The 10,600-nt window shown below is 42.0% G+C and overlaps 1 long non-coding RNA gene across 1 annotated transcript; it reads left to right on the forward strand.

Moving 5' to 3' along the window:
• Positions 1-1,713: 1,713 nt before the first annotated feature.
• LOC129392423 (uncharacterized) lies at positions 1,714-9,716 on the forward strand. Its single transcript, XR_008618261.1, has 4 exons — positions 1,714-1,904; positions 4,112-4,253; positions 6,427-6,573; positions 8,871-9,716. It is a non-coding gene; the product is annotated as an uncharacterized lncRNA (long non-coding RNA).
• Positions 9,717-10,600: the final 884 nt, after the last annotated feature.

Consider the following 10,600-nt stretch of genomic DNA (forward strand, 5'->3'; position numbering starts at 1 on the left):
CCAAGGATTCTGGGAGGAACTGCACAGGAGGCTTGTTTTCGTTTGAGGCACTGTGCTCACAGACTGATATCAACAGCACAACATTTGGGTGCCCTTGAATATCCTTCCTATTTAGATTTGTCTGTTTGTTTGAAGAATCAGGAATGCATGTCTGGGCGTGACAAGAGGCTAAAGAAAGCAGCCGGATACGTGTGAAGAGGGGAATCGATTTTCCACGGTGAGATGCCAGAAACACTGATAAATCAGGCAGAAGCCACAGCAGAGGAAGGGAGTTCAACGGTAAGAGCAGTTCACGAGCCTGGATTTCATGTCTACTTTTGTGACAAACTTCCTGACACAGATCTGAGGCAAGGGAACAAGCTTGTCTCTGCTTTGTGGGTGACTGGGAGCTACTGGACGACTTGGAACCCTGGTGCATTTGAAAATGGAGACAATACTTCTCCTGTGGATGTTAGGACAAGGAAATGAGATCATGTATATCAACTGCCTTGCATAGTGCTGGTTCCTGGTTGATGGACCAGAACTTACTAAGGAGTAACAGAAAGCGAAGTTTAAAGCACAAGCTCTGGGTTCTAATATCAGCTGTACCGTTTATCTCTGACCTCAGTTTCCATGCCTGTAAAATGAGCATAGCAAAGGCAGGACCTACCTCCCAGAGCCGTTGTGAGGATTAATAGGTAATGCACGCGGCATGCTCAGATCAGGGGCCGGCACAGATTACTCAAGAAAAATGAGTGATTTTTTTTTTTTTTTTAAACACATGCTCTTCCTGCATGCTCAGATCAGGGGCCGGCACAGATTACTCAAGAAAAATGAGTGATTTTTTTTTTTTTTTAACACATGCTCATTCCTTTCCTTTACTCAAGGGGAAGACAGTGAGTATTTTAAATCATCTGCATTTTCTTCCTTCTATCAACCATCTGTCTCTAACATTTCTAGTTACTTCTCCCCAAATAGTAGGGAAGCAGCATTGCAGGTTGTTAAGTTTACCCGACCAGCCCTGTAACCTTGGGAAAGCTACATAAGCTTGGTGAACTGTAGTTTTCTGCCTGTAGAACAGTACGGATGTTGGCATTTATGTAACTGAGTGCCTGATATGTAGCAGGAACAATAAATATGATGTACCTTAGTAGCTGTTTTGAAAACGCACAGATTTCACAGGTGTAGTGGATTTGGCCATTAGTTAAAAGAGTTATGGAGATTCACTGAAATTTTAGCTAACTGCTAACTCCAATTAGAAAGAGAATAAACCACCACCATACTTTATTTCTGTTCTTTTCCACCAGGAGAGTTATTCTCCATTAATTCTCAAGCTTCAAATCTCACTATAGTTTTGAAGTGTCTCCTTTCCTTTCATTAACTACTAGTCATAATATTTTGCATTTCGTGCATGTAAAATTTTTCCCTTTTTTAAGCTTGTTCCCACTCTTTGTGCTACTTTTCAGAGATCTTAAGTAGACTCTTTCTTCTGGGGACTTTCAACTTTTATTTAGAGAGAGGGAACCTAGAAGGACCAGCATCCCATATTGTCCCAGCTATTTCTCTCTACCTTGCCCTACTCTACCCAAAGGTGTGGCTACATTTCAAGAGGAAGAAGCAAAGGAAGGCAGGGATGCGGAGCCAACCCAAGGATTCTGGGAGGAACTGCACAGGAGGCTTGTTTTCGTTTGAGGCACTGTGCTCACAGACTGATATCAACAGCACAACATTTGGGTGCCCTTGAATATCCTTCCTATTTAGATTTGTCTGTTTGTTTGAAGAATCAGGAATGCATGTCTGGGCGTGACAAGAGGCTAAAGAAAGCAGCCGGATACGTGTGAAGAGGGGAATCGATTTTCCACAGTGAGATGCCAGAAACACTGATAAATCAGGCAGAAGCCACAGCAGAGGAAGGGAGTTCAACGGTAAGAGCAGTTCACGAGCCTGGATTTCATGTCTACTTTTGTGACAAACTTCCTGACACAGATCTGAGGCAAGGGAACAAGCTTGTCTCTGCTTTGTGGGTGACTGGGAGCTACTGGACGACTTGGAACCCTGGTGCATTTGAAAATGGAGACAATACTTCTCCTGTGGATGTTAGGACAAGGAAATGAGATCATGTATATCAACTGCCTTGCATAGTGCTGGTTCCTGGTTGATGGACCAGAACTTACTAAGGAGTAACAGAAAGCGAAGTTTAAAGCACAAGCTCTGGGTTCTAATATCAGCTGTACCGTTTATCTCTGACCTCAGTTTCCATGCCTGTAAAATGAGCATAGCAAAGGCAGGACCTACCTCCCAGAGCCGTTGTGAGGATTAATAGGTAATGCACGCGGCATGCTCAGATCAGGGCCCGGCACAGATTACTCAAGAAAAATGAGTGATTTTTTTTTTTTTTTAACACATGCTCATTCCTTTCCTTTACTCAAGGGGAAGACAGTGAGTATTTTAAATCATCTGCATTTTCTTCCTTCTATCAACCATCTGTCTCTAACATTTCTAGTTACTTCTCCCCAAATAGTAGGGAAGCAGCATTGCAGGTTGTTAAGTTTACCCGACCAGCCCTGTAACCTTGGGAAAGCTACATAAGCTTGGTGAACTGTAGTTTTCTGCCTGTAGAACAGTACGGATGTTGGCATTTATGTAACTGAGTGCCTGATATGTAGCAGGAACAATAAATATGATGTACCTTAGTAGCTGTTTTGAAAACGCACAGATTTCACAGGTGTAGTGGATTTGGCCATTAGTTAAAAGAGTTATGGAGATTCACTGAAATTTTAGCTAACTGCTAACTCCAATTAGAAAGAGAATAAAAAGTTATTACATACGTTAAATGTTCTTTGTAATACATTTAGACATTAAGTACCAATTATTAAGAATCTTGGGCACTATCACATATTATATTTATCATATAATAAAATACAATAATGATATAAAACATTTTAATACTATATCTGTGATACAATGGGTATATTCTTGGGTGTATAATAAGGAGAAATGGAAGCAGTTCCCAGCACCACTAAGTGACAGGGCTGTTCGGTCAGGTAGTCAATCATCTGCATAATTCAATTTCCTCCTTCGTGAAGTGAGGCAACATTATCTGTTCTATCCATGTCGAGGAAATGGTCATGAGGCTCAAATTATGATAACTCACGTGAAGAAAACTCTGAAAATGTATAAGGTGCTTTGGCATATCAAATGCTCTTCCTTTTATTATCCCCCTTATTAGATGAAGCATTCACTGAGTGCTTCCTGCCTGTAAAATGAGAGCACTGCTCGGCGGGGCCAGGCATCACCATGCAGTGGTGGGAAAGAGGCCAATATACCCTTCTGGAGAATTACAGTTGCAGACAGAATAGAATAGAAATTAAACAGCACAGCTGGGCTCTCCTCAACATCATTGTGGGGAAGGAGAATGCTCTTCACAGGAACTTCATGGCTGTAGAGGATTCTACCATAAGGGCTCATCCATCTGTTGCCCTGACCATCCCATACACTGATAACTGTGGTTATCTCTAAACAGGCAGCTTATGCGCGCCGAGACAGACAATGAGAGAGAGTCAGAGACAGAGAGAGAGACAGAGAGGTGGGAAGGCGGGCAGAGTGTCACAGGGCCCTCTCTCCGTCCGCTCGGGCCACTGGTGATGATTTCTAGATGGGCAGAAAATACAGACAGAATGCTCCATGAGACACTGCCCTGCTCTCCCTTCCTGCCTCCCTGTGTCCTGTCCCTCACTTTTCCCCCCAACCTTCCAGTGTCAATATCTCTGACATAAAATCTTAGGTGGTTGTCATTATTATTATTTAAAAAAAGCACTATCTGCACAGTGCAGGAAAGTGGAGAACTACCAGAAGTTAGGATATGGGTGGAGATCCCAACAGTACCTCAAAAGCGACAGCCCAGAGAAAACTGCTACTGAAATTTGCTCTATTTCCTACCAGATGTGCAGGAGCTTTAAGTTCAAAAAGGTTGCAAATATAGTTAAAATATCTGCAAGCTGGTGAGGTCTAGAGAAGCCATAATTGAGTATGAAATTTTAACCTCAAAGCCTAAAATACCAATGTGTTGTGCTATATATCATTCTGTGTGATGTTTTGAGCTAAAAATTTTAAAACTGAATTTTTTCTTCAGGGTCTGACTTTCTGAGTGCTATTTACCAAGATCTGAGCAAGCCTCAGTTTGCCTGCTCTCCACCTCCTTCCTTCTCTGACAGAGTGTCCATGAAAGGCTGCTTTAGAAGATGCTCCCTAAGGACAGACAAGCCTGCATCCAGGTGAGCCAGTTCACAAACTGGTTGGCTAGCCATTCATTCATCCAACAGATACTCCCGGAGCACCTTCAGTGTGCTAAGCACACTGAGTGCGAGCCTGATCACGGTCTCGGCCCCATCCTGGAGGGCGATATAGTTGTGTAACAGGTAAACCAACAAATAGACAAGACAGCATGAGTGCTATGAAGGGAATAAAAGGATGTTAGCATCATCAATAACTTGGCAGGAGTGATTTGGGGGGTGAAGCTTCAGATGGAGCTGTTGGGGAAAGACCATCTTAGGGTGACAGTTTACCCTACATCTTAAGAGGATAGAGAAGGATCCCACTTATGCAAGGATACCTTATCATATACTGAATGCTTACCTGGCATATGGAAGTCTGTTTGGGGGCTTTCTTTCTGGCATCTGAATCAGAGTCTTCATTACTTTTGCTTTAGAGTAATGATAGGTCACCCTTACTGAGGGCTTGATATGCACCAGGCTTTGCTCTAAGCCCTTCATATAGATGTTAGCATCATCAATAACTTGGCAGGAGTGATTTGGGGGGTGAAGCTTCAGATGGAGCCGTTGGGGAAAGACCATCTTAGGGTGACAGTTTACCCTACATCTTAAGAGGATAGAGAAGGATCCCACTTATGCAAGGATACCTTATCATATACTGAATGCTTACCTGGCATATGGAAGTCTGTTTGGGGGCTTTCTTTCTGGCATCTGAATCAGAGTCTTCATTACTTTTGCTTTAGAGTAATGATAGGTCACCCTTACTGAGGGCTTGATATGCACCAGGCTTTGCTCTAAGCCCTTCATATACATTCTCTCAGGAATGCTGATCTTATTTTTGAGAGTACCTTTGTCTTTTTCATAGTTTAAAATATATATATATATATATATATATATATATATCTCCTGTTGCGATGTTAGCATCATCAATAACTTGGCAGGAGTGATTTGGGGGGTGAAGCTTCAGATGGAGCTGTTGGGGAAAGACCATCTTAGGGTGACAGTTTACCCTACATCTTAAGAGGAGAGAGAAGGATCCCAGTTATGCAAGGATACCTTATCATATACTGAATGCTTACCTGGCATATGGAAGTCTGTTTGGGGGCTTTCTTTCTGGCATCTGAATCAGAGTCTTCATTACTTTTGCTTTAGAGTAATGATAGGTCACCCTTACCGAGGGCTTGATATGCACCAGGCTTTGCTCTAAGCCCTTCATATACATTCTCTCAGGAATGCTGATCTTATTTTTGAGAGTACCTTTGTCTTTTTCATAGTTTAAAATATATATATATATATATATATATATATATATCTCCTGTTGCTATGGGTCAATTAATACTTATGACTACTGTATTAACTAGGGTTATTATCTCTAAATTTTACAGATAAGGAAACAGGCTTAAAGATTAGGAGCCATGTCCTATGAAAATAAAGGAGTGCCTTCCAGGAACATCATACCTTCCCCCAAACACACAGCATCACTGAACCTTCCTTCTCCCTCATCCTTTATCTAGACAATCACCCACCTGTCAATTCCACCTCCTAATTCTCCTTCCTCACCCACTTCCCAGTCTCAGCCACCTCACTGGAGTCTGACGCATCTGCCCTCGCACCCTCTGACACATTCATCTCAGAGCATCTAGATACAAAGCAAGTTTTAAAAAACACACATTTGTTCACTTCACTCACTTCAAACTGTCAGAGAGCTTCTTTCAAACATATCCAGTAGGGATTTTCTTGGAATTTTTAGCTCATAAATTTAGAACAAAAGCTTAGTGATAATTTCTCATGGCCACAGAATCTTAACAAATAGAGATAGATTCCATACACTTAATGGAAAATCTAAAGATGAAGAATGACATTTGCTTAAATAACCTTCCCAATTAGGTCTCAGAGTATAATGCTGGAAACTTCTCTAGAGCTTTAGGAGAAAAGGTATTAAGTAACTTCTCACAAGTGAATTTGCTTAATGCTTTGTCTTTTAGGATTTTTTTTTTCTTTTCGTTTCCTGGTAATCCAGATTCTATCAATCAAATCAAAGAGAAAGGAAACCCACAGTGGGGTGAGGGGCAGGACAAGTCTAACTCTACAAAAGCCTTAGAAGTAGCATGAGATGCTCTAGCTGCAATGAAATGGGCCTCTCAGTCTCTATTTCCAAATCTCTTCTGCCAAGCAGAAAAAGCCATGAAAGGACCCGCCAGAGACTGAGAATCAAGAGGCCTGCTGACAGCCTAAGAACCTCCCACACTTCCTCATATTTTCCTGACACTCCATCTTATTTCCAAACAAGAAAGAGCATATCATTCCAAGCAGTCAGCTTTGGGTAAGAAACAAAAGTTAAAAAACATGTTTGTGACTTAAGATAAAGGTGTTGCTGGGCCAGTGCCTCTATCTTCCAAAGAATGGATTTAGCCCCTGCCCCCCAAAATTGACTACAAGATTTCTTCCAAAATGTTTAAAATGAGCATACTCTGTTCCAACAGTGAAATGTTTAAATACTTAAAAAATAAAGTTAGAGCAAAGAATATAAAAAAAACCTCACTAGCTATTTTTAAATGATATAAAAAGCCTAATGTATTACAAATACACATTGCACTTATGAGTTCTCAGTGGAAACAGGTGAGAACTCTGAATTTTTTTCTGTTTTATTCCATAGTATGGCTTATATTTAATCTTAGGGCTTAGGGTCAGGAACAGAAAAGTTGTCTAGAATGGCTCACCTTCCATTCAACCATCCACCCGTTAATGAACAGATACCAGGCGCTGTGCAGGAAGGGGCACCCAGTTAGACCAGACATGTAAACTAATGGTTAGACAGAGGAGTTTTAAGAATCAAATGTAAATGGTGCCTCCAGGGAAACGGACAGCAGAGTGGTGGTTACCAGGGGCTGGCGGGGTAGGGTGTTGGTAGAGATATTTGTCAAAGGGTACAAACTTCCAGTTATTAGATTAACAACATCTGGGGGTCCAATGTACAGCATGGTGACTGTAGCTAATACACAGTATTATATGCTTATATGTTGCTAAGAGAGTAGATCTTACGTTCTCACCATAAGAAAGAAATGATAATTATGTGATGGGATGGAAGTGTTAGCTAACTCTATGGTGGTAATCATTTTGCACCATATAAATGTATCAAATCAACACATTGTACATCTTAAACTTACACAATGTTATATGTAATTATATCTCAATAAAGCTAAAAAGAAGAATCAATGCAAGAATGAAAGCAAAGAGAGCTATTAGTTCTGTCTTTAAGCCAGGGACATTTCATAGAGGAAGAGCCACTTGACAAAACAGTATGGATCTATAGCAGATGGAGCAGAGGGAAGTTGGAAGAGCAGCCCCAGTAAAGGAACCAGCAGAGAGGAGCCCACGTGGGCCTGGGGTACTGGCGCAGCGCGGGGGGAGCTGCATTCACAGAATGATGAGAGGTTGAGCAGGACCAAAGGAGGGAAATAAGGCTGGAGAGGTGAGCGTGGACCAGATTGTGAGGAGCCATGAACACCTTTCGGGGCTCGGAGTGGCTGGGCCCGTGAGCCATGGCCGCTGAGCCTGCGCGTCCGGAGCCTGTGCTCCGCAACAAGAGAGGCCGCGATAGTGAGAGGCCTGCGCAACGCGATGAAGAGTGGCCCCCGCTTGCAGCAACTAGAGAAAGCCCTCGCACAGAAACAAAGACCCAACACAGCCAAAAATAAATTTTAAAAAAATGTTAATTGACTAATTCACCCATGCTCACAAAAGTCCTGGAAGCCTTTTCTTGATCCTCAGCCCAGAGAGCAAACCTAACCTACCCAACAATTAAACAACGACCACAAATACTTAGCCATTAATCTCACAAACCATTCTCCAAGACAGAAAGACCTCCTCAACCTGCAGACTGCACAACAGAGTTCTGAGTAAAAGGAAAACTGAAGGGGTTACAAGTAGAGGAGAGTGTAAAATAAGAGACTCCAGTCTCCAAGGATCAGGTACCATCCATTGACAGCACCAAGGAGCCTTATGGGAGTCATCACCCAACAAGCCACCCATAGACTGTGCAGGTGCAGAACTGTCCATTCCCTCTCTGATTTATCTACCATAGGAGACACTCTTATTCACTGGCGCATGGTGCTCTTAAAACCCTGTGAATAAAGATAGGGCCTGAAAACCTATAGATACCCCTCTATAGGGGTGATGGTAACATGAAGGGAAACCTTCCACAGCTGTCCATACATGAAACCAGGTGAAAATCTCCCACAGATGTTGGACAGAGACCAGGAATTTCACAACTATATTGCATTCTTCAAAAACATGCATGAGGAATTTCCTTGGAGAAGAATTTAAGCCATCTCTCTCCGACTAAGATGACCTAAAATTCAGATTATTCCTTCCATATAAACAAAGAGTTCTTCCTCTATCCTGGTCACACCTAGGACTTGAAATTTGCCTGATATTCCATAACTTAGATATATCAAGGTAGTCTATTCACAGTGCAGTGTTGTCAGATGTCAGTGCCCAGAGGTTTTCCTGTAAGAATAATGTGTGACAATGCTGTCCTTACTGGCTCCAGTTAGAACAGCCTCCTTTCGTCTGTTTAGAACTCTCAACCAAGAATCTATTTCCTTTGTCTCTGTACAGAATGAATTTGTTTTTCTCATCACTTCTGCTGTATTATTTCACTCCCTCCAGGCACAAGTCGCCATTACAGATGAACCATTTTTCTCTGAGTAAAGGAAATTGAATTGGGCTGCATCAATAAATGGAGCTCCAATTTTTTTCCATATTTCCCAACAGCTCTGCAGATGGTATTAAGAAACAGGCATCTGTGTCTCCCTGTTGAAAAAAACAGGCTCTTCTGGAACTATGGGCTCCTTGTGTTGCTGCTAGGTAACCAAGAAACTAGAGGCAGCAGGACCCAATCCTTCACCCAGCACACCAGCCAAGGGCCTCTCTCTCTCACATTCTACTTGTATGCTCAAAAGAGAAACACAAATGGCAAGAAATGCAAGAAAAATGTCCAACCACTCTAAGTTTTGCCTTTCAAATTATCAAAGATTTTAAAAAACGGTTATACTCAGTTCTGTAGCTACATAAGAGACATTCATATATATATATAATTTAGGTAGGAGATGGAGAGGGTGAAAGGTATTTTTGTCTATTTATGTGATCGAATAATGTATGTCCGTTAAAATTAAAATAGTGGAGGAATATTTAATGCATAGACAAATGTTCATGTTATATTAATAAGTGAAAAAGCAGATCACAAAATAGTATCTCTAGGGCTTCCCTGGTGGCGCAGTGGTTGCGCGTCCGCCTGCCGATGCAGGGGAACCGGGTTCGTACCCCGGTCTGGGAGGATCCCACGTGCCGCGGAGCGGCTGGGCCTGTGAGCCATGGCCGCTGGGCCTGCGCGTCCGGAGCCTGTGCTCCGCAACAGGAGAGGCCACAGCAGAGGGAGGCCCGCATACCACAAAAAAAAAAAAAAAAAAAATAGTATCTCTAGTGTAGTCCAATATTTGCGGGAAGATCCCACATGCCGCGGAGCGGCTGGGCCCGTGAGCCATGGCCGCTGAGCCTGTGTGTCCGGAGCCTGTGCTCCGCAACAGGAGACGCCACAGCAGAGGGAGGCCCGCATACCACAAAAAAAAAAAAAAAAAAAAAAAAATAGTATCTCTAGTGTAGTCCAATATTTGTTAAAAATATATAGAATGGATTATACACATTCATACCACAGTTTGAACACAGGGGATTGCAGGTGCTTTTAAAATTCTGGATTTGTGGTTTCTGTATTTTCCAAATTTTCTACAATGACTATGTATATTATAGCTTTTGATTTCAGATTAAAAACAAAAACAAAATAAAACAGAACAAGTTTGGCTTCTGGCAAACCCTAATCCTAGGAGAATATTCTCCTTATATGCTTTCTTTTACATAAACAAAGGCTGTCCTGGCTGCATTTAGAACTCATTCATTCATTTGTTCACTAATTTGACAAGCATTAATTTAGCTCCTACTGTGTGTCAGAACATCTCTAAGTGGTAGGGACAATGTCGGGGTGGGGCAGGCAAAGTTTTTGCTGTCGTGGACACTCTGACAAAAATCAAACAGGGTGGTGTCACAAGAGAGAACAAATGGCTAGGTTTGGAGAATTACTCAGAATTGGGTACTCAGGGTTTCCAGGGAGCTGAAATTTGAGCTAAGACTTAAAGAAACAGCCAAAAGCAATTATACCCCAATAAAGATGTTAAAAAAAAAAAAAGAAAGGAAAAAAAAGAAACAGCCAGTCATGCACAGATCAGAGGAAAGGCCCTTCTAGGTAGATAAATCAGCTGTGCAAAGACCCTGTGGTGGCAACAAGGTGAGAAGAC

This window comes from Physeter macrocephalus, chromosome 9, assembly GCF_002837175.3.
Source record: "Physeter macrocephalus isolate SW-GA chromosome 9, ASM283717v5, whole genome shotgun sequence".
Lineage (NCBI taxonomy): Eukaryota > Metazoa > Chordata > Mammalia > Artiodactyla > Physeteridae > Physeter > Physeter macrocephalus.